General features: G+C 36.4%; 1 protein-coding gene across 4 annotated transcripts in view; it reads left to right on the top strand.

Annotated features, from left to right (window-relative positions):
• LOC101251981 (uncharacterized) overlaps positions 1-20,412 on the top strand; it is a 60,414-nt gene extending 40,002 nt beyond the window's left edge. The window contains exons 19-22 of one of the 4 annotated variants that reach the window (XR_011221255.1): positions 11,478-11,591; positions 11,720-11,788; positions 12,479-13,727; positions 20,082-20,412. The gene's annotated coding sequence lies outside the window, so the exon portion shown is untranslated. Of the gene's footprint in view, positions 1-11,477; positions 11,592-11,719; positions 11,992-12,478; positions 13,728-19,871; positions 19,986-20,081 lie in introns of those variants that run through there. The other 3 variants (XM_069298003.1, XM_069298004.1, XM_069298002.1) reach the window with 3 other exon arrangements.
• Positions 20,413-23,769: the final 3,357 nt, after the last annotated feature.

The following is a 23,769-nucleotide window of genomic DNA, read 5'->3' as shown; positions in this document are numbered from 1 at the left end:
CTAGGAATGAGGAACAACATGCAAGTCATTTGAGATTTGTTCAGCAGACTCTCAAAGATCGCCAGTTATTCACTAAGCTTAGCAAATGTGAGTTCCGATTGCAATCCATTGCTTTTCTTGGTCATATTGTATCTAGTGAGGGGATCCGAGTGGATTCGCAGAAGATAAAAGCAGTGAAACAATGGCCCATACCTACCTCTACAACATATATCAAGAGTTTCTTGGTTATACCAGGTTATTATAGAAGGTTCGTGGAAGGATTTTCATCCATGGCCTCACTATTGACTAGGTTGACTCAGAAGATGATCATGTTTCAATGGTCAGATGACTGTGAGAAAAGCTTTGCAGAATTGAAAACTAGATTGACTACAACTCCTATCGTGACTCTACCAGAGGGTTTAGATGGTTATGTGATCTATTATTATCCATCCAGAGTTGGCCTATGTTGCGTGTTGATGCGGCAAGGTAAGGTTATAACTTATGCTTCTAGACAACATAAGGTGCATGAGAAGAGCTATCTAACTCAAGATCTTGATCTTGTAGCAGTGGTGTTTGCACCCAAGATCTAGAGACACTACTTGTATGGTGTTCATGTAGATGTGTTCACTGACTATAAGAGCCTTAAGTATGTGTTTACCAGAAAGAGTTGAACTTCGCCAGAGGAGATGGCTTGAGTTCCGTAAGGATTATGATATGAGGGTGAATTACCATCCTTGTAAGGCGAATGTAGTAGCAGATGCTCTGAGTAGATTATCTATGGGTAGTGTAACCCATGTTGAGGAAGAAAGGAATGAGCTAGTGAAGGATGTTCACAAGCTTGCTCGTTTGGGAGTTCGCCTTATGAGTATATCAAACAGTGGTGTAATAGTTCAGAATGAGGTAGAATCTTCTTTGGTAGTGGAGGTTAAGGAAATGCAAGATAGTGATCCAATCTTGCTTGAACTTAAGGGTGCAATCCATAATAAGAGAGTGGAGGTTTTCTCCTAATGGGGCAATGGTGTACTTAGCTAACAGGGTAGATTATGTGTTCCTGATATGAGCGAGTTGAGACAGCATATTCTTAAAGAAGCCCATAACTCCAGATATTCTATTCATCGAGGTTCCACTAAGACGTATCGCTTGCGAAAAGTCTATTGGTGGAATGGCATAAAGAGGGATATAGCAGATTTTTTGAGTAAGTGCCCCAATTTCCAGCAAGTCAAGGTAGAACATCAACACCAGGGGGTATGACTCAAGAGATAGACATTCCTACTTGGAAGTATGAAGTGATCAATATGGATTTCATCATAGGGTTACCATGTACTCGCCGACAGCATGACTCCATTTAGGTGATAATTGATAGGATGACTAAGTCTTCTCGACTTTTGGCGGTCAAGACTACAAATTCGGCATAAGACTATGGCAAGTTTTACATTAATGAAATTGTGAGGTTACATGGGTTCCTTTGACTATCATCTCATATAGAGAACCTCAGTTTACCTCTCATTTCTGGAAGTCATTTCAGAAGGGTCTTGGTACTTAGGTTAACCTTGGCATAACATTTCATCCGCAGACGGATGGACAGGCAAAGCGTACCATTCAGACCATAGAGGATATTTTGAGAGCTTGTGTTATCGATTTCAAAGGTAGTTAGGATGATCACCTTCCTCTTATCGAGTTTGCCTAGAACAATAGCTACCATTCCAGCATTTAGATGGCCCCTTATGAGGTACTGTATAGGCGCAAATGTAGATCTCATGTTGGTTGGTTTGAAGTAGGTGAATAGGCTTTAATAGGGTAACACTAAGTTCTTTATGCTATGGAGAAAGTACAACTCATTAGAATAGACTTATGACAGCCCAGAGTTGTCAAAATCTTATGTAGATGTAAGGAGAAGGGAACTAGAGTTCCAAGTCGATGATTGGGTTTTCTTGAAAGTGTCACCTATAAAAGCAGTGATAAAGTTTGGAAAGAAAGGAAAGCTCAGTCCTAGATATGTGGGCTCTTACAAGATCTTGAAAAGGGTTGGCAAGGTGGCATATGAGTTAGAGTTGCCAGCAGAACTAGCAGCAGTGCATCCACTCGTCCATATCTCACTCTTCAAAAATTGTTTGGGTGATCCAGCCTCTATAGTGCCATTAGAGAGTGTGGTTGTGAAAGATAGGCTTTCTTATGAGGATGTACTAGTTCAAATTCTTGACCGTCAGGTTAGAAGGTTGTGAAACAAAGAAGTAGTTTCAGTCAAGTTTTTATGGAGGAGTTAATCCATAAAGGGAGCTACTTGGGAAGCAGAAGCAGCCATGAAAGACAAATATCCTCCTCTTTCTTTCCGATTCCACTCCAGCTTGATGTTATAGTTCCTCTTCAGTTTTTCAGTCACTCATGCGTGAATTCAGTCTTAGAATCATGTTCCCTCATTTTGTACTTGCATTTTCAACATATTTGCATGTTCTTGGAACTCAGTTCAATTAGAAATTTAGTCTTCAGTGTTAGTAGTTAGGATTCTAGTTCTCTCCCTCTATTAAAAAGCTAGTTTAGTGTTCATTCGAGGATAAATGTTCTCAAAGGGGAGATAATGTAACACCCCGTACTCAAAACAGACAAAAAATCAGATTTTCAGAAAAAAAATAAAACATGAAAGTCCAATCAATGGTTACCATAGATGGACCATAGTCTGATCTACGGCCCGTACTGCAGGCCCATAGATTGTCACTGTAGCCCTCCAAAAATTTAGCTCAGCAAAGTTGACTATGTCTTGACCCATAAACGGGTCGACGGTCCGTAGATCAGACTGCGCTCCATCGATGGTGTTCATGGATTGAGACTCTTACTACCCAGTCTTTGACACGAATGATGGATGACTAGAATGGACCGTCGTTTGATCTACGGTCCATAGGTATGACTATAGGTTAGAGTTAGCAGTCAGTTAGGTGGAAAATGTTGTTGGGTCAACTTCAAATGATCATAAATCTTAGAACAAAATGAATAAGATGTCCTATGACCCTTCAAAATATAGATAATTGAATTATCTTTCAATAGCCACCGAGTTTTATAAAATTCAACCTCCGAATAAAAAGTTATGCCCGTTTTAGTAAAGGCTTGTCGAGCAGACCCAACCTACGGACCCAAACGACAGAACGTTGACTGAACAACGGCTTGTCAGTCCAGGTCATCATTTGGTCCGACAACAATTAACTATGGGGTCTTTTGGTCTTTTTCTACTTCGTTTTACCTTAAGATACGTCATTTTGACCCTAAATCATCATATTTTAGACAGTTTAAGCGTTGAAACATAAAAAGAACTTACCTAAGTCAAAATTATAAATCAAAACTTAGAAAATTAGAAGCAAGAAAGGAGAAAAAGGTCAAGAACCCTAGTTCAAGAACGCAGCAAGGTTTTAGTAGTTCCAGCCCCCAGATCTAAACATTTTTCCATGGATTTCATAACCAGGTATGTGGGTTTTCACTTGTAGGTTCCTTTTACCCATTAGGTACCTAGTTTTCAGTCAGTTCTTGATTCTCTCATCATAAATAGCTAAGGTTTGTAGTTTACAGCAGATCATCATGAACTAGTTAGATATATATTCTAAATCATATTGTAAAGTTATTATTCAGTTTATCGCATGAATTTCAGAACCCTAGCTATGTATTTCTTTATTTCTTGAATTACACATGCTACATTAGATATTTGAGTTACTTTAAATATACATGCCTCAGTTATTAATGCATAATTATCAGATTAATTATTGCACTCTCAATTTTCATGTTCAGTTCTGAGCTATCCAACATTTACATAAATTCAATCATAATGTCTTAATCCCTTAATTACTTGGGATTAGCATAATACAGAGTTGGATGAGGGTTCAACGTACCTAAATAGTCCTAGATCTACTAGACAAGTAGGTTGTAGGTCCCTTATGCGGACATCAGTGTAGTGATCACGCTAGCATGCCTTTATACCTCTGGCAGGGTATATTGGGTCCTCTCAATCGGGCGTATACATTGGACTCCGCATTAAGCTCATATGGTTTTATTATCGGTTATTATTAGCTCCCACGGTTAAGTCAGATTCTATTGCATTGACCATTTGTTAGTATATTCACTATTTAGTTTCAACATGTTATAAATTGGTCATGGCATTCAGTTATCTCCTCATTCAGTATATCATGTTTAGAAAAATTTTAGCAGAATCAGTGGTGAGTCCTCATTCTGTGATGACAACGGCCATGAGTTTCATTTTAGTTTTTAGTCTTTAGTTTTACTTTTTGTAAACTTAGCTTGGAACTCTCCTAGCATTTGTAGTCAGTTTAGAGGTTATTTTTAGACATAGTTAGTTTCAGCTTAGCATTGAATTAATATTTTCTTGTATTAAACTCATCTGTTTTCAAATATTTCATCTATAGTATATGACTATTCCCCATATTTTCATTTTTAGTATGATTTAGCTTGCGCATCAGTTTATATTCTTTAGTATTCTCATGATCATACCAGTAGGTTTAGCTTGGGATCACTTGTGGTCTTTGGTCTCGTGTCTGCGTCTCAGGTGTAGCTCGGGGCGTGACAATTTTATTCCATTTCTATACTTAATACCTTTAAATTAACTTATACTAGTGTACAATGTCGTTTAAACTTTAAACTCAAATGCCACCTGATGATCTCAAGTTTAAATACTTCCATTGGTTTCAATTTAATGAGGTCACATTAAAATCTGCCTGACAGTTCACTTTAAACCTATTCTATTGTCACTAGTTGCAGAGGAAACTGAGTCCATAACTATACCACAAGGAAATTTATAAGTGCCATATAAATAGAACTATTACACGCAGAATACAAGGTGTTACACTCATGACTTTATGAATATATGTGGTTGTGTTGATATAGTATATCTATGAAAGACTACCTTAGGTGACTTCAAGGTGATACATTGTACTAAGTACATTCAGGGTTGCTTAAGGAATGTTGTTGAGGTAAAAAGAAGAAGTAATGTGTTATATGTAATGAATGCACCTCAAAATGTGATAAAAAGAAGAAGTAATGTGTTATATGTAATGAATGCACCTCAAAATGTGATAAGTGGCTTTATGTGTTGTTATAAATAGCATCCATGTCTACTTTATGTATGTGAACTATGTTGTGGTTATTATGCCAATGTTCATGAAGTTAACTAAAAAGGCATGATGCATAATTTCTAACTAAATGTCCTCTTTAAATGCATGTTTTTGCATGGTTGGCATACTTAGTGCATGCTTCAACTAATACTATTCTTCTTCATCTTTCTACACAAAGTGTAGATGTTGATGGCTAGAGGATGTCTCCTAAGTGAAGGGCTTGGATAGATCTCCCAATTTCAAGAAAAGGGAATCTTATGATTTAAGGATTTCGTATGTCAATTTCTTATTCAAATGATGTAATAGTTTAGATATTAGCTTATGTTGTTATGGGTCGTGTCTCTATTCTAGTCTATTGAGTTTTGTCTTAAGATGGCGTAACACCTTGAAAATCCAAGACTTTTTGTAAAGCCTAACATAGGTGTCATAAAGTCTAAGTACTATTTCTAAGTCCATTTTTAATGAATATAGGTCATTTAGGAGGTTTAAGAACCAAAACTTCCAAGAACATCCATGACGTCAGGGAAGTTGGTTCAAAGGGGTGTTGGTGTATCTTAGCCTATTTTACTAACTTTTAGGAGTTGAAAAAGAACGAAAAAATGGTGGAAAGGTATCTAATAGGTTTTTGAGTTGTTTCATGGTTGAAACGTCTGGGTATGATCCCCCAAGGACCAACCAAGGGCCTGGAGGTGGACCCTTGTAGTTTGATGCAACACTGCCTGGCAATGTGCATCGATGGGACATAAGAAGGCCCGTGTGTGGATTCACGGGGCATAAATGCCACCGTCATCCCAAACTTAGGCTGGTTGAGAAGGTCCATTCACCCGCACAACCTCTGAACTCATCGATGGATTACAGAGGTGTAGACTATAGTTCGTGTGTGGATCGATGGGGCGTCGATACCACCGTCGTCCCACACTTAGCCAATGCATGGAACCCCTTTCTTTCACAATCTCTGAACTCATTGATGGAGTCCAGTACAAAGGGTGAGGAACCTTCGACTCACAGACGTCCCGTCGATCAGGGTTTCTCCTGTGAGGGTCGAGTTTTTTGCCTAATTTAAGTTGGTCTCATTTAATTAGTTAGGGGGTTAGGTAGTTTAATTATGGGTTAAGGGAGTCTAATTAAGTAAATTTAAGACCCAATATATATACTCCCAACCGTCATTAATCTAAAGACAAATCTCAAATAAACTCTCTTCCTTCTCTCTTATTGATCTCTCTACTTGAACTCACCATGTGAAGGCTAGCAAGGATTAGGGTTTGGGGGCTGAAAAGGGACGAATTCACCATCAAATTGTTGTCAAACGTTAAGGTATGGATTCTATTCACCTTTGAGACTCTTTCCTCAAAGGATTCCTTCAAAATAGATTTCAAAAGTTGAGTTTTCTTATGGGTTTTATTCAATTACGAAATTGAAGTTATGAATTCAGTTGTTAATTATTTCTTTAGGTTACATTGAATAGAGAAACATGTCATTTAACTTCTTTATGGTAATTGTTGATGTTTTGGTCTAAATTGAAAAACATGATCCTCAATCCCTAACCCTAGGTAGTGATCTTGAACTATATTGTAGTTGTGATCATTCAATTGACTTTGTTATTGATTAGATTAATATCCTATGGTGTTATTATGATTAAAGTTAATATGAACTATAGGACTATTATGCTAGTTTTTGAGATGTGATTTAGGTTATGAATTGTAATGTGAAATTAGCCTATGTATCTTGTTTTAAGTTGTGAGCTAGTGTTGAATTATCTTATAGAGATGCAATTGGCCTTATATCACACCCGGATTCTGGAATCCGGATGCGACCGGCGTCGTTAACCTCTCAGAGATCGCAGACAAACCTTTTCTTAGCTTTCATCACAATCATGTAGTTAAATTTCCAAAAAATTTAAAACTTTTTAATGCTTAATGAAGTGTACATAGACTTCATATAACTACTATATAGAGTGAGATTCTAATAAGCTCAAACTAAACAACCATCTATCAATAGATTAATCAATTGAAATAAATTATCATAATTATAATAATAGCTTGCCAATCGACATTATTACAAATGCTTGAACAAATGTTTGAAATGAAATGCTAGGGACAACAACCACTAGCTATATCTAATGTATTAACATAGAATAATAAATGTAGCATCCTCGAACTCAGGAGGACCTACCAAAGTCTAGAGATCGCTAATCCAAACCGCTTCGTCGAGTCTTCAATCTTCTCTAGAAGATGCGCCTATAAAAATAGTAATAGTATATGGGGTTAGTACACACATATATTAAGTATGGGTGTATGCACATAACACATAAGGACTATGCATGATCAAGGAAAGCTCTTCCTAAAGCAACATGCCATTTCTTGAAAGTTAAGTCTCTTTACTTTCTTAAATCATTACTTCTTATTTATTATATGAATATGACATGTTCTCATGCAATCAATCCATACAACTCATTTTCTATATGAACATATGACCTTGGAATCATGATCATAATTTTAGAACAACTTAAACAGAAATTTGTATTTTTGCTCCCTCTAAGCCGAGAACTCCTTTCCAACACTTTAGATTATTTTTCAGTCTTTTCTTCTTTCTGTTGTGTAGTTTGATGATCTCCTTTAATCTTATGTCAAACTTACAAGTGCAATGATTCATTATAGTTCCATACCTACAACGAGTCGAGTAAGTAATCCAAAAGACTCAAGAAATGATTTGGCTACCTTACTTACAAGTTATATCTTCTATTCTTGTTAAATTGGCATAAGTCTTTATGAGCCAATCTTTATTATCTATGCCCATTATGTGGTTGTTTGCATAGTATAAGGATATTGGAGCATTGATTAGCCATTAATTTTTGCTCCCCTTTATTGGTATAATATAAGAATTCATTATAAGCCAATCTTTATTGGTTATACCCATAACTTGTTAAAACATCATTCTTATCGAAACTGGTAATTGATATTCTTGAGCTCTTACTTTCTTAGTTCACTTTGAACTTACGTTTCTACTTCTTTGATTTGTCGTTCACCGTGAACATGCTATTTTCATTCTTTCTTAGTTTCATTACAAAATTCTTTAGCATTAACGGAAGCAGATCATGCGAGCTAACATTTAATCCAGTGTCTCCCCCACACCTAAATGAGGTGATTCACCGGTTAAGGTGAACCAAATTTTGTGTCTAACCCACACTGAAAAGGGGGGTTCACTAGCTAAAGTGCAACCAAGTTAGTGTCTTCCCCACACTGAAAAGAGGGGTTCACGGCTAAAGTGAATTGGATATTTTCCTATGCTATAACTGACTTTGATCATGTGAGATAAACATGAAATCCAGTGTCTCTGCCACACCGAAAAGAGGTGGAATCACTGGCCAAAGTGAAACCTACTGCTAGCCTTCTTAAGCTAGTACCCCTATGCTGGCAAACATAGTTCGAAGACTACGAGACATAGTTCGAAGACTACTTGTTTACCTTGATGGTAGCCTTTGTCTCATGAGACTTACATGTTCTAGCACAAGCTCATTTCTAGTCTATCGGTGCTAAACTCAGATTTACTTTACTTTCTTATCTCTTAGAGTATGACCAAACATCAAGGAATCTTGCTTCTAGTTATGAGATTTACTTAACTCTATGGATGACTGGTCATTCCTTTCTTTGATTGATGAACATGAACTTAGGTATTACATTATCATCATGGTGCAAGTGAGACTTTTCTCATGGACTATGGCACACTTTTATGTGAGTATTTTTGACGTAATAGATTAAGTGTAATTGCCACTTGTCTCACTTCTTTTTAACACTCTATATTAGGTCAATTTCATAACTTAAGCTTTTAGTTACTTCATTACTCACCTTAACTTGTTCAACATTCATTGGTAGTTTTGTGCAATTCTCTATGAAAGTTATAATAACTACTTATACAATGCTATTGCGTTCACAAGTTTGTGTGGATAGGGTATGTTGGGACTTGTCCCATAGATTGGCATACCCTATGTTATGAGTTCATTGATGTAGTGATTGGTATGCCTTTACATGTTTTGGAAATAATAGGTTGGACATAGTTTTGCTAGCCAATTTGTTGGCATAAATTACAATTTCATAGATACTTGTAATAACGATGTCACTATCCATGCCAATCACTTCATAAATACATTATAATAAACTATCAGGATAAACAAGCCAACTTTTAACCTTATATTTGGATATGAGACAATTTAATGAACACTTATAACACTTCATCTTCTCGAACACAAGTAGGCATTACAACACTTTAACGTTCATCTAGATAACACCCTAAGTATGCGGATATAATATGTAGGTTTCATTCGACAATAAAATCATGGAAACATACGCATAATAATCAGTTAACACCACATACCAATAACAAGCTCAAAATTCACATCATACAACTTGCAAGAATCGAAAATAGGGAGAACTATGGAGATCAACATGTGATTCATTGGGAACAACCCTAGTTTCGATATTTTTTATTGAAAAAATGTTTGAAAAGCCTCTTGAATAAATAATTACAGGAGATAAAACCAATACCTTATGTAGAATTGAATCTACGAAGATCACTTTGCATGAAAATCTTTAAGATTACCTTGAAATTACTTAAGAGAATTGAGAGAAATTTTCTATATTTTCTCATGTTTGTTTACTTTTTTGCAGTTGAGAGTTTTCTAGAGTTTGAACGTGATTCTAGGTCTTAGAAACTTAATATTTAGTAATTTAACTTAGACTAATTAACTTAATTAATAATTCAATAACCTAATTTACTAAAATGCCCCTCCTAAATTGACTAGAATTAGAAGAACACTTGACTTGACCCCCACATGTGCACGCATGCCCCTAACCACCCTAACCACCCTAAGCGAATTCTTGCACATTTGCTTGCACATGGGTTGCTGCTCATTTCTTGTTGTCGGAAGGATCCTCACTATATCCTTTGGCACATCTCGCTCTAAATTATCATTTTAAATTATCATGTGCTATGGCAACTAGGGTTGACACTTGGATGCCTCGTACCTGATGTATGTAATATATAGTTAAAATTTTTAGCTTAGGGTCTTTATTGTAGGTACAATTCCTAAATAAAGTTGGATTGGAGCATTTTAACACCAAAGTATATCTTAATACATATAAATTTGCTAACACCCTTAAGCCAATATTCTCTAATATGCCCAATATTACTCAATATTGGGTATTGGGATGCCTATGTACCCCAATACCTATTCTTAAAACTGAATAGACTCTTGACTAGACAAGTACATTTTCTTAGAATCTCTATCTTTATTTCCAATTGTGATTAATTGTTGTTAAGTAATAATGTTATATTGGAGTATGCCTTATACTAGGATTATAGGGTGGTATGATGTTGAATTGAAATGTCTTGACTATGTTGTGAGATTGATTAAGGTGTATGTGATATAAGGATGGTAGAAACTATCAAGGTATCTTAATATGCTATAAAATGCTAATGTGTTGAAATCACTTATATGAATTGTAACTTATACTCATACAATTCTTATTGAGCTATTGATGATGATGAATATACAAGGGGTATACCCCATAACCTAAACTAAGCTATGATCGATAATTAAAGGCTTAAAGACATTTCAACAAAGGGACTTTTACACTGAGTAACTTGACAGTGGAAGATGATGACTTCCCAAACAAGAAGATTTTCCCTATAGTTCAAAATTATATGTTGACTTCCCAAAGAGGAATACTAATCCAATGGATTCCCATGTTAGGAGGCCCCAACTACCAAGTGGTATCAAGAGGGAATATACTATCTCTTAGTTCTTGAACTATGTTGCCCCCATAAGAAGACTAGCTAGTGGATCCACCTAGAAAGTTATGTTTTTGTTTGGTTCTACTTCGGCCAGTACACCACCTTTCATAGGTGTAAGGGTTTATAACACCGGATTCCATACTGAGCTCATGTGGTCTATGCCAGTGAAGGTAAGTGTTCCCTGAAGTAAAATAAAGTGACGAAGTATAAACTAACTAAGGTTTCTTGAGAGGTTTAACTTAGCCCAGGTAGGCGTATGGGACTCTACCTATGCCTTGCACTAGTTGACTTTGATGGAAGCTTTAGGAAGTTGATATTATGTAAGCATATGATAATGATGTATATGATGATAATATATTGATGCTACAATGTAAATGTCTATATATGATGATGATTATACTCTTGATATATGTTGGACTATATTGTTAAACTTATACATTGGTTATCTTTCCTTGTTGTGTTTACTTGGTTGGGCAAGGTTATGGGGCTTTGATTGATCATTGCACTTGTTGACTTGATAAGGATTCATGATTCGTTGTCTTGATTATTATGATATGATTGACTCTTATTCATTCTTGTGATATTATTCATTGATTATAGGGTTGTAGTAAACCATGGTTTCAAGTATGTGGGGATAAGGATTACTTGTGAGATAGTAAGCATGTTTGGTTGGTTGACATGACTTGCGTGACTTTGCATTAAGTTCCTGTAAGGGTAAGATGGCATGTTTTAACTAAAAGTCCTTTTTTATCATGTTTTGATTGTATATGTGCATAAGGTTTCATAGTTAGTACATGTGGAGTACTAACTCTATTTTCTTCCCTTTTTCCCAAACATTTTAGGTTCCATCGTTGAAGAATTTCTAAGGCGGCATTGTTGAAGGCTTGGATTCTTCCTTTCATCAAAGTGAGGTAGGTCCTCAACATTTGTGGTCAATGCCATCATCTAGCTTACGGACTTGTTATGAGCTTAATGACTCTTTCATTTCTTTCCTTTTCAATTGAGTACTATACTTTTTATGACTTATATGTAATCTTGTTGGATTGATGTAAGGGCTATGCCCATATTGTAATAATTGTTTAGATGGTATGAGATAAGACAATTGTTGAGACTATTCCTATATTTTATATATTTGTATGTGCAATAAAAGTAGAAGGCTATTTAACCTTCCTATATGTATGGTCTATGTATACTTGATATGAATATATTTTATATGTATGTAGAGGACTATGTAAACCTCCAAGTAGTTATAAGGAAAGTTTTGAATTTTTCCGCATTTTTCAACCTATGAATGTACTGATATGAGACTAAGAGGCTAGTCTTAGTCCTTAAAAAGGAAGATGATGATGGTTACATCTAGAGGGATAAACCCAGATGTGACAAACTTGGTATCAAAGCATGAGGTTGAATATAGTTGAGTTATGTCTCTCTCTCTACCACGTCTATGAAGGTTTGTATTCATAATTGTGAAGTGCGCCACACTTATGAGTAGGAACCTATATGATGCTTAGGAATCACTCTCTTTCTTGGAAATCTTATATCGTGCCAATAGAGTATACTTATGTGTGATTTTACATCTAAACCTATTATTGTGATTATAGGAATCATGAATTCTAGAAGAAATACGGCTCGAAGACTTGAGGAGGAAGTTGCTAATGCGGGAGCTCCTCCCTATGGTCACCAAGTTCCTGCTCTTGAGGAAAATGCTAATGTTGACCAAGCCCCGGCTAACCCTCTACCCACGGAGGCGGGGATGAGGGGTATTGTTGCTCAAATGGCCCAAGCCATTACTACTCAAGCACAAGCTGTGACGGTTCATGCCCAAGCTATGACAGCCCAAGCCAATCGAGAGATTGTTCCCCGTCCTCATCAACAAGTCCCTACTATGGCTTCCTGTCTAAGGGACTTCACTCGAATGAATCCTCCTACATTCTATAGGTCTAAGGTTGATGAATACCCCCAAGAATTCATCGATGAGGTCTATATGATACTATATGCTATGGGAGTGTCTTAAAGTGAGAAGTCCGAGTTGGACACATACCAACTCAAAAATGTGGCTCAAACTTGGTATAAATGGAGGGATAATAGGCCTTTGAGTGGTGGTTCAGTGACTTGGGATATCTTTAAGGTTGGTTTTCTAGAGCGGTTCTTCCCTAGGGATATGAAGGAGGAAAAAGTGGTGGAGTTCATCAATCTTCGCCAAGGAGGACGGAGTATCCATGAGTACCCTTTGGAATTCATTAAGTTGTCCAAATGTGTTCCTTCTCTGGTCTCCAATCCTAGAGACCAAATGAGTCGCTTTATTCCGAGGGTGTTGAAGGACTTACAAGAGAAGTACCAATCGGCCATGCTACATGACAACATGAACATTTCCCGTCTTATGGTGCATGCAAGAAGGATTGAGGAGGCAAGGGCTAAGCGAAAAAGTAGAGATGCTAAGAGAGAAAGGTCATATGATGGTTGTTCTTCAAAGAATAAGCTTGAAATAAAAGACAAGCCTAGATTAGAAGCGGGTTTCTAATCAAGTCTTTTCTACATTTCCAAAACCTGTGGGTGATAGGGTGTCTAACCCTAAATTCAAGAGGGGAAAAGGTACTAATTCACCAAATGAGAAGCCTACTTGTAACAAGTGTGGGAAGGGCTATCTTGGTGAGTGCTTGGTAGGAAAGGGGATTAACTTTAGTTGTGGAAAGAGTGGTCACAAGATGAGAGGTTTTCCTAACTTGAAAAGTCAAGACAAGGGTATTTTTCAAGCTCAAGCAAGTGGTTCTAGTGATGATCCAAAGAAGAACCGCTTCTATACTCTCCGCTCTAGGGGTGAGCAAGAGACTTCTCCCGACTTGGTAACCGGTATGTTGAAAGTTTTCTCTCTTGATGTATATTCCTTACTTGATCCCGGTGCTACTTTATCATTTTTTACACCTCTAGTAGCTAAAAAGTTTGATATTTTACCCGATATATTGCATGAAACATTTATAGTGTCTACTCCGGTGGGTGAGTAAGTTATTGCAAAAAGGGTGTATAGAAATTGTCCAATAATATTTCCCAATAGATTTTCTTTTGTTGATCTAGTAGAACTCGATATGCTTGATTTTGATATTATATTGGGTATGGATTGGTTGCATTCATGTTTTGCATGCATTGATTGTAGGACAAGAGTGGTGAGATTTAGCTTCCCAAATATTTACTAAATAAGGGTTTTATAAGGCCTAGTATTTCTCCGTGGGGTGCTCCGGTTTTGTTTGTGAAGAAGAAAGATGGTTTCATGAGAAAGTGTATTGACTACCGCCAACTCAACAAGGTCAGCATTAAGAATAAGTACCCTCTCCCTCAGATTGACGACTTGTTTGATCAACTCCAATGGGCGAGTTACTTTTCAAAAATTGACTTGAGATCGAGGTATCACCAACTTAGGGTAAGAGGTGAGGATGTACCAAATATGGCTTTTCGAACTAATTATGGGAACTATGAGTTCTTGGTGATGTTTTTCGGTCTCACAAATGCTCTAGCGGCGTTTATGGACCTAATGAATAGTGTGTTTTGAAATTACCTAGATTCATTTGTCATTGTCTTCATTGACGATATCTTGGTGTATTCAAAGAATAAGGGTGATCATATGGGTCATTGAGAGTGGTATTGCAAACTCTTAGAGAACATCAATTGTATGCCAAATATGGTAAGTGGGAGTTTTGGTTGTGGTCGGTGATATTTCTTGGGCACATTATCTCTAGTAAGGGAGATGAGGTATACCCAAGGAAAATCGTAGTGAAAAATTAGTCTAGACCATTGACTCCAACCAACATTAGGAGTTTCTTGGGTCTAGCGGGTTATTATCGAAGGTTCATAGATGGTTTTGCGTCTATTGGGTCTCCTTTGACTACTTTGACCCAAAATAGTAAGAAGTTTGAGTGGTCGAAGGCGTGTGAGAAAAGCTTCCAATTGTTGAAAGATAGGCTTATTTCCGCTCCGGTGTTGACTTTAAAGGAGGGTACAAAAGGTTTTGTAGTGTATAATTATGCATCCCAAAAGGGGTTGGGGTGTGTGCTTATGTAACATGGGAAGGTTATAGCCTATGCCTCTAGGCAATTTAAGGTACATGAGAGAAACTATCTCACTCATGACCTTGAGTTAGAGGCAGTGTTGTTTGCTTTGAAAATTTGGAGGCATTACTTGCACGGAGTTCATGTTGATGTCTTTATCGATTATAAGAGTCTCTAAAACTTGTTTACCCAAAAGGACTTGAATCTCTGACAAAGAAGGTGGCTAGAGTTGTTGAAAGATTATGATGTGAGTGTCCATTATCACCCTGAGAAGGCTAATGTATTTGTGGATGCCCTAAGTTGTATGACTATGGGTAGTGTATCCCATCTTGATGAAGCCATGAAGGACCTAGCAAAGGAAGTACATAGGTTGGATAGGATGGGGTTGAGGTCGGAGATTTCTCCAGATGGGGGTGCTATAGTTCATCATAACTCCGAGTCACGTTAGTGGTTGAGGTGAAGTCCAAACAACAACACCTTGATCTAGCCTTAATAGAGTTGAAATAATCGGTTATCGGCAAGTTGAATGAATCATTCTCCTTAGGGGGGATGGTGTGTTAAGGTACCAAGGGAGATTATGTGCTCCCGGTGTAGATGGGTTGAGGGATCAGACCCTAGAAGAAGCACATGGGTCCCGCGACTCAATTCATCCAAGGTCGACAAAAATGTACCATGACCTAAGGGAGATATATTGGTGGGCAGGTCTAAAAAGGGACATAGCGGAGTTTGTCTCTAAGTGTACGAATCGCCAATAAGTAAAGGCCGAACACCTAAAGTCGGGTGTCTTACTAAAGAGATCCAAATTCCTACTTGGGATTGGGAAGATATATATGGACTTTGTAGTAAGTTTACCTCGGACTCAAAAGTCATATGATTCCATATAAGTGGTTGTGGATTGATTGACTATGTCCGCTCAATCTATTACCGTCAGTCTACATATTCGACGGAGGATTATGCAAGAATCTTCCTAGATGAGATTTTATGCTGCCATGGCATTCCGTTATCCATCATATCGAGTCGGGGTGCAGCATTCACATCTAGATTTTGGAGGTCGTTCCAAAAAGGGTTGGGTACTACGATGAAGTTGAGCACCACTTTTAATCCCCAAACATTTGGTCAAGCGGAGCGTATGATACAAACCCTTAAAGATATGCTTAGGGCATGCATTATTGATTTTAAAGGGAATTAGTGTAAACGTTTACCTTTGGTGGAGTTTGTCTATAATAATAGTTTTTGCTCATTCATTTTCATGGCTCCCTATGAAGCCTTGTATGGTAGGAGGTATAGGTCTCCTATTGGATGGTTTGAAGGGGTGAGCCATCACTTCTTGGTCCCGAGTTGATCTATAAGACTTTGTAAAAGGTTCATATCATAAGAAATTGATTGCAAATGGCCTATAGTCGGCAAAAGTCTTATGTCGATCATTGGAGAAGGGATTTGGTGTTTCAAGAAGGAGATAAGGTGTATTTGAAAATTTCACCAATTGAAGGGGTGGTTAGATTTGGCAAGAAAGGGAAGTTGAATCCTCGTTATGTGGGTACTTATGAAATCTTGCAAAGGGTTGGTAAGTATGCCTATGAATTGAAACTTCCTAGTGAATTGGCTTTGGTCGATCCGATTTTCCATATTTCTATGTTGAAAAAGTGTATCGGTGGTCTTGAGTCCCTTCTTCCTATTGAGGGTCTTGGTGTCAAGGATAACCTCTCTTATGAGGAAGTTCTGGTTCAAATTCTTGATAGGCAAGTCAAGAAGTTAAGGAATAAAGAGGTGGTTTCCGTAAAGGTGATATGGAAAAATCATCTAGTTGAGGGTGCAACATGGGAGGCTGAGGCCGACATGAAGTCTCGTTACCCTCATCTTTTTGAGAATTAAGGTTAGTCATTCTTTAAATAATATAAATATGACTAGAAGTTAAAGTATCTTGAGTTTTGGATGAAGCTTTGCATATTATGCATTTTTGAAAAACTTACAGTGAAGTTACGGTAGTATTTCTTTAAAAAACTTGAAATTTTTCTTTTTGCTAGTTTTGAGTCATGTTGTGCATTTTAATATGGTGAGTCTTCATTAAATGATATGTAGCATGTTGTTAAATTAAACTTTGTGCTAATTAACTCATGTAATGTATGTTGAGCTCACAAGTGTTGTGAGAAGAAAATGCCTCATGATGAAGTGTTTTGAGCATTATGTGTGGTAATATGAGTTTTGGTATTTGACTTGTTGAAATGGTATGATTTATGTTGATTTGATATTGTTGATTTGTTGGGCTAGTCTTGAGTCTATTCCTTCCTTCAAAAAGAGTTTTGGTGTCATTTGGGGACGAATGTTCCTATGGAGGGGGGGGGGGGGGGGATAATGTAACACCTTGAAAATCCAAGATGTGTCGTAAAGACTAACATAGGTGTCATAAAGTCTAAGTATTGTTTCTAAGTCCATGTTTAATTGATATAGGTCATTTAGACCAAAACGTCCATGACGTATGGGAAGTTGGTTCAAAGGGGTGTTAGTGTCCTTTAACCTATTTGACTAACTTTTAGGAGTCGAAAAAGTAAGAAAAATTCATGGAAAGGTAGCTAATAGGTGTTTGAGTTCTTTCATGGTTGAAATGTCCGGGTATGATTCCCCAAGGACCAACCATGGGCCCTTGAGGAGGACCCTTGTAGTTTGATGCAATACTGCCTGGTAGTCTGCATCGATGGGAGATAACATGGTTGTGTGTGGATCGATGGAGAGTTGATGCAACCATTATCCCACACTTAGGCTGGTTGAGAAGGTCCCTTCACCTGCACAGCCTCTTAACTCATATATGGAGTGCAGAGGTGCAGGCTAAGTCTATGTGTGGATCGATGGGGCGTCGATGCCACCTTCATCCCACACTTAGCCAATGCATCGAAGACCCTCACCTGCACATTCTCTAAACTCATACACGGAGTGCAGGACGTAGGGGTGAGGGACCGTCGACTCACAGACGGCCCATCAATCAGGGTTTCGTCTGTGAGGGTTGAGTTTTCTGCCTAATATAAGTTGGTCTCATTTTAATTAGTTAGGGGGTTAGGTGGTTTAATTGAGGGTTAAGGGAGTCTAATTAAGTTGATTTAAGACCCAATATAAATACTCCCAACTCTCATTAATCTAAAGACAACTCTCAATTAAACTCTCTTCCTTCTATCTTATTTCTCTCTCTACTTAAACTCACGATTGAAGGCTAGAAAGGATTAGGTTTTTGGGTCTGGAGAGGGACGAACTCACCATCAAATTGTTGTCAAACATTAAGGTATGGGTTCTATTCACCTTTGAAACTCTTTCCTCAAAGTGTTCCTTCAAAATAGATTTCAAAAGTTGAGTTTTCTTATGGGTTTCATTCAATTACGAAATTGAAGTTATGAATTGAATTGTTAATGATTTCTTTAGGTTAAATTGAATAGATAAACATGTAATTTAACATGTTTATGGTAATTGTTGATGGTTTGGTCTAAATTGAAGAACATGATACTCAATCCCTAACACTAGGTAGTGATCTTGACCTATATTGTATTGTAATCATTTAATTAACTTGGTTATTGATTAGATTACTATCCTATGTTGTTATTATGATTAAATTAAGATTAATTATAGGCCAATTATTCTAGTTCTTGATATGTGATTTCAGTTATGAATTGTAATGTGAAATTAGCCAATTTATCTTGTCTTAAGTTGTGAGCTAGTGTTGAATTATGTTATAGAGATGCAATTGACCATATTATCTTATTGATTATAATTGTGTGATGTTACTCTCCAAATTGGTTTGAGTGATGAGTTGATGGTAAGACCTTGATGATAGACTATGAGAAAGAATTGGTAAGTCTTAGAATCTCTATCTTTATTTCCAGTTGTGATTAATTGTTGTTAAGTCATGATGTTACATTGGTATGCCTTATACTAGGATTATATGGTGGTATGATGTTAAATTGAAATGTCTTGACTATGTTTTGAGGTTGATTAAGATGTATGTGATATAAGGATGGTGGAAACTGTCGTTGTGTCTTGATATGCTATGAAATACTAATGTGTTGACCTCACTTGTATTAATTGTGATGAAAGGATATATACTCATACAATTCTTATTGAGCTATTAATGATGATGATTATACAACGGGTAGACCCTATGACCTAAACGAAACTATGATTGAGAAATAAAGGCTTAAAGACATTTCAATAAAGTGAACTTGACAATGGGAGGTGATGACTTCCCAAAGAGGAAGATTTGACCTATAGTTCTATATGAGATATTGACTTCCCAAAGAGGAGTAACCATCCAACGGATTCCCATTAGAGGAGGCCCCAATGACCAAGTGGTATCAAGAGGGAATACAGTATCTCTTAGTTCTTGAACTATATTGCACCCATTGGAACACTAGCTAGTGGATCCACCTAGAAAGCTAAGTTTGTGTTTGCTTCTACTTTGTCCGATAGACTACCTTCCTCGGTGTAAGGGTTTACAACACTGGATTCCACACTTATATCATGTGGTATATGTCGTTTAAGGCACGTGTTCCCTAAAGTAAAATAATGTAATGAAGTGTAAACTGACTGAGGTGATTTGAGAGGTTTAACTTAGCCTAGGTAGTGGTATGGGACTCTACCTTTGCCTTGCACTAATTGACTTCGATGGAAGATTTAGGAAGTTGATATTATGTGAGCATATGATAATGATGTATATGATGATAATATGTTGATGCTACAATGTAAATGTCTATATATGATTATGATTATCCTCTTGATATATCTAGTTGGATTATATTGTTAAAGTTTGACATTGGTTATGTTTTCTTGTTGAGTATACTTGGTTGGGCAAGGTTATGGTTCTTTGCTTGGTCATTGCACTTGTTGACTTGATAAGTATTTATGAGTAGTTGTCTTGCTTATTATGATATGATTGACTCTTATTCATTCTTGTGATATTATTCCTTGATGATAGGGTTATAGTAAATCATGGTTTCAAGTGTGTTGGGATAAGTATTACTTGTGAGATAGTAAGCATGTTTGGTTGCTTGACATGACTTGCGTGACTTTGCATTAAGTTCCTAAAAAGGTAAAATGACATGTTTTAACTAAAAGTCCCTTTTTAGCATGTTTTAACACGTGTAGTACTAACCCTATTTTCTTCCCTTTTTCCCAAACATTTTAGGTTCCGGTCGTTGAAGAGTTTGGAAGACGACATTGTGAAGGCTTGGATTCTTCCTTTTATCCAAGTGGGGTAGGTTCTCAACATTCAAGGGCAATGCCATCATCTAGCTTATGGACTTGTTATGAGCTTAATGACTGTTTCATTTCTTTCCTTTTCAATTGAGTACTATACTTTTGAATACCTATATGTGGTCGTGGTGGATTGATGTAATGGCTATGACCATATTGTGATAATCATTTAGATGGTATGAGACGAGACAATCATTGAGACTATTTGTATATTTTATATATTTGTATGTTCAATAAAAGTAGAAGACTATGTAATGTTCCTACACGAAGGGTCTATGTATACATTATGTGTATGTAGAGGTCAATGTAAACCTCCAAGTAGTTATAACGAAAGTTTTAAATTTTTCTGCATTTTCAACCTATGAATGTAATGACATAAGAAAAAGAGGCTATTCTTAGTCCATAAAAAGGACGACGACGCCGGTTACGTCTAGGGGTAAATCCAGATGTGACAGATGGCAACGAGACTTAGAGTCTAATTATGTATTATAATATAAAATATATATATATATATATATATATATATATATATATAAAGCAATGTCTCTAGCATATGATATGCTATGAATTTTTTTTATTGCTATTTTTATGATTATGCAATGAAAGATGTGTAAGGGCTTGTATATGACCTCTGAGATGTCAAGTTTGTCGTGTTAGTTCTAGGGGGTGTTCCCCGGCCGTGAAAAACTTGGTATCATATCATAAGGTTATAGAAAATGGTTAAGAGTCAAAAGTCTCATATTGCCACGTCTAGTTAAGTCTCATTAATCGGTGGCGAGTCACGGCACATCTATATGATTTCTCTCTTATATTTCCTTATCTGGTGGTCTTTAAGATATGGTTGTTTGGAAAGGATTATGTCTCAAAGCTTGAGGGAGAAAAGGTGAGTCTTAATGCTTACTTTGATTTTGTGGCTTAATGAGTATGTGTGATGGTGAAAATTGGTATGTCTTGATATGATGCCATTATGGCTATAGATAATTTATGAGAATTGAGGTGATATGTTGATAAGGTATGGTTATGATGTGAACATAGATTGTTAATGGTTGCTATAGTGGGATGGATATCCCTTTTGAATGATTAGTTGATTATGGTTATGTATGATGGTAGTGAAATGTTATGAAATAGGCTTGAAGAGTTTTGGAGAAAAGTGGTAAATAGTGAAACAGGAATGGTTCCCTTATATATGTGTAATGCCTCATAGTTGCCCTTATGTGGATTGGAGTCTTTTGTATAGACTTGCTCCTAAGGATGGAAGATAAGTGTTGAACCTAGTAAGGAAATTGTGGATTATGCTAGTAAATGGGAAAACCCTTATGATTAGTTGATGAGTTCCTATATGAACCTATTCTAAGAGTGGAGAAAAAGGGAGAAAGGGTTTTGATTCCATGAGTTGGGATTATGTTTTTGCCCTAAAGTGACTTAGAGGGTAGTATGTAGCCCTCAATTCTCAAAGAGAAGGAGAGAATTGATGTTGACCTACTTTTAAGTGGTTAGTTGAATTCTAAGATTGATCTTAAGGATGGTAATTTGAGGATGTTCTTGGATGTATCTAGGCATGGTTGGTTGGAAGTTTCCATCAAAAGTGATTACCATTGTAGGTCTGGTCTTGACTTGCCATGACCTGATGTATAAGGGCATGAAGTTATTAATAATTGATTAGGCTTACCCCAAGTGGGGGATAATGTGCCTAGATTGTCAGGTTATGAGTGCCCTTAATGATCCTACTTTGAGTTCCCTTGAACTTCCCTAGGTTAAGAATCACTTCGAGTGATGGTTATCGAAGGGAGTAATCTAGCTACTCATTTGTGTTCCCTTGAATTGCTTGACTGGAAAGACTGATAAGTCCAAGTTCTCTTGGACGAGAAAAGTTTCTCTTAAAGGGGTTTACCCTAAGTGGGGGATGATGATGTTAGTAGTAAGGTGGTAGATATCCCTATCTTTTCCTTCTATTCCTACTCAAGATTGAAATAAAAAAGTTCCTAAGTAGCTTATTTATAATGGGAGTCTTGCATATGAGTATGAGTTGCATGTTCCCCATATGTTATGCATGTCTTGAATGGCACTATGTTTTCCATGTTATGAAAGGTCATTGTTGCTAAGGGTGTGGATCAGTCGGTTAGGTTTGATTTTACGTATTATCGGTTCAACCTATCTATTTTTGGTTTATAAATATGCTAAACCAACAACAAACCAATAAGTTATTTTTTTCTGTTTTTGGTTTATTGATTTTTGATTATTATCGATTCGGTTTTTGGTTTACTCAATAAGAAAATATCCATAAAAAATTATATGTCTTCTCACTTCTCAAAATATTTTGATATAGTGAAACAAAAAAGATATTGAGAAGTTGCATCAATAAGAAAATATAAAGTACAAAGGCTATAATTACATGTTATCACCAAAAACATAGTATGAATTTTTTTTATGGTTTTTCTGTTTACTCAATAAGAAAATGTCCATAAAATATTATATGCCTTCTCACTTCTCAAAATGTTTTGATATAGTGAAACAAGAAAGATATTGAGAAGTTGCATCAATAAGAGAAAATAAAGTACGAAGGCTATAATTAAATGCTACCACCAAAACATAGTATGAAATTTTTTATGTTAACTAAATTACAGACATTTACAAACTTGCAATTGCTACAACCTACAATTGCAAACTAAAACTAAAATAAAATAGTCCCACAAGAGTAAAACTAAAACTAAAACTAAAATCAAATAACAATAATTATGAATCCCTTACTTTTAGGTTTTGAGTAAATAGTAAAAACTAGTAAAGGGGCCTAGTCTGAAGTTGGTAGGGTACTAATAATTTGATATAGTTATAGTTTCTAATTATAAATTAAATTTTTAATATTTAATAATTAGGAAGGGTGAAATAATAGGTTTATCTAATAACCTAATAGTAAAAACCGATACTGAATTAATAAGCAAATAAATTTTTTTTATAAACCCATTAAAAACCCAATAACTCAATAACATTTTTTTCTATTCAGTTTATCGGTCGATTCGATTTTTGCACACCCCTAATTATTTCATGAAAAAGGGATTTCGATCAAATTGCATATTTCTCATGTTAGTGTGCCCCTTGATATGGTAAATGTGCATTTAACTTCATGAGATGGCTACATGAACATGCTTGATAACACTTTTGATGAGGGTGTTTTGACCCGATAATGAGGTGTTGAGTTTTCTTTAAATAAGAAATGATGAGCCCTTTAAAAATGTATGACTTTTATTACTTAGAAATTATTTTTGTAGGCTCACTCTTGAGCATCAATGTGTGCCTTTTAATTGTAACAACTTCCCTAATGTTGTACGTTTATGAATGCTAGTGTCATGCTAGAAACTGAAGTTGTATGAAATAACTTCCTATTGTTGTGGTGTGATTTTCATTTTTACTTCATAGGAAGAGAGTATGAGCATATTTTGATTTGGGGTAAAAAAAACCACCTTAAAATGAATTGACCCTTGTGCATTGTCACGACCCAACCCGATGGGCCGTGACTAGTGCCCGTTTTGGACACCCACATACAAACCTGCTAAGTATAACCAACTGAAACTAAGACAATATGGAATTTAATCAAATCAAGCCAACCCAAACGTCATATATAT

This window comes from Solanum lycopersicum, chromosome 5, assembly GCF_036512215.1.
Source record: "Solanum lycopersicum chromosome 5, SLM_r2.1".
NCBI lineage: Eukaryota > Viridiplantae > Streptophyta > Magnoliopsida > Solanales > Solanaceae > Solanum > Solanum lycopersicum.
Note: the sequence above shows the minus strand (reverse complement) of the source record. Positions and strands in the feature narration are given on the sequence as shown.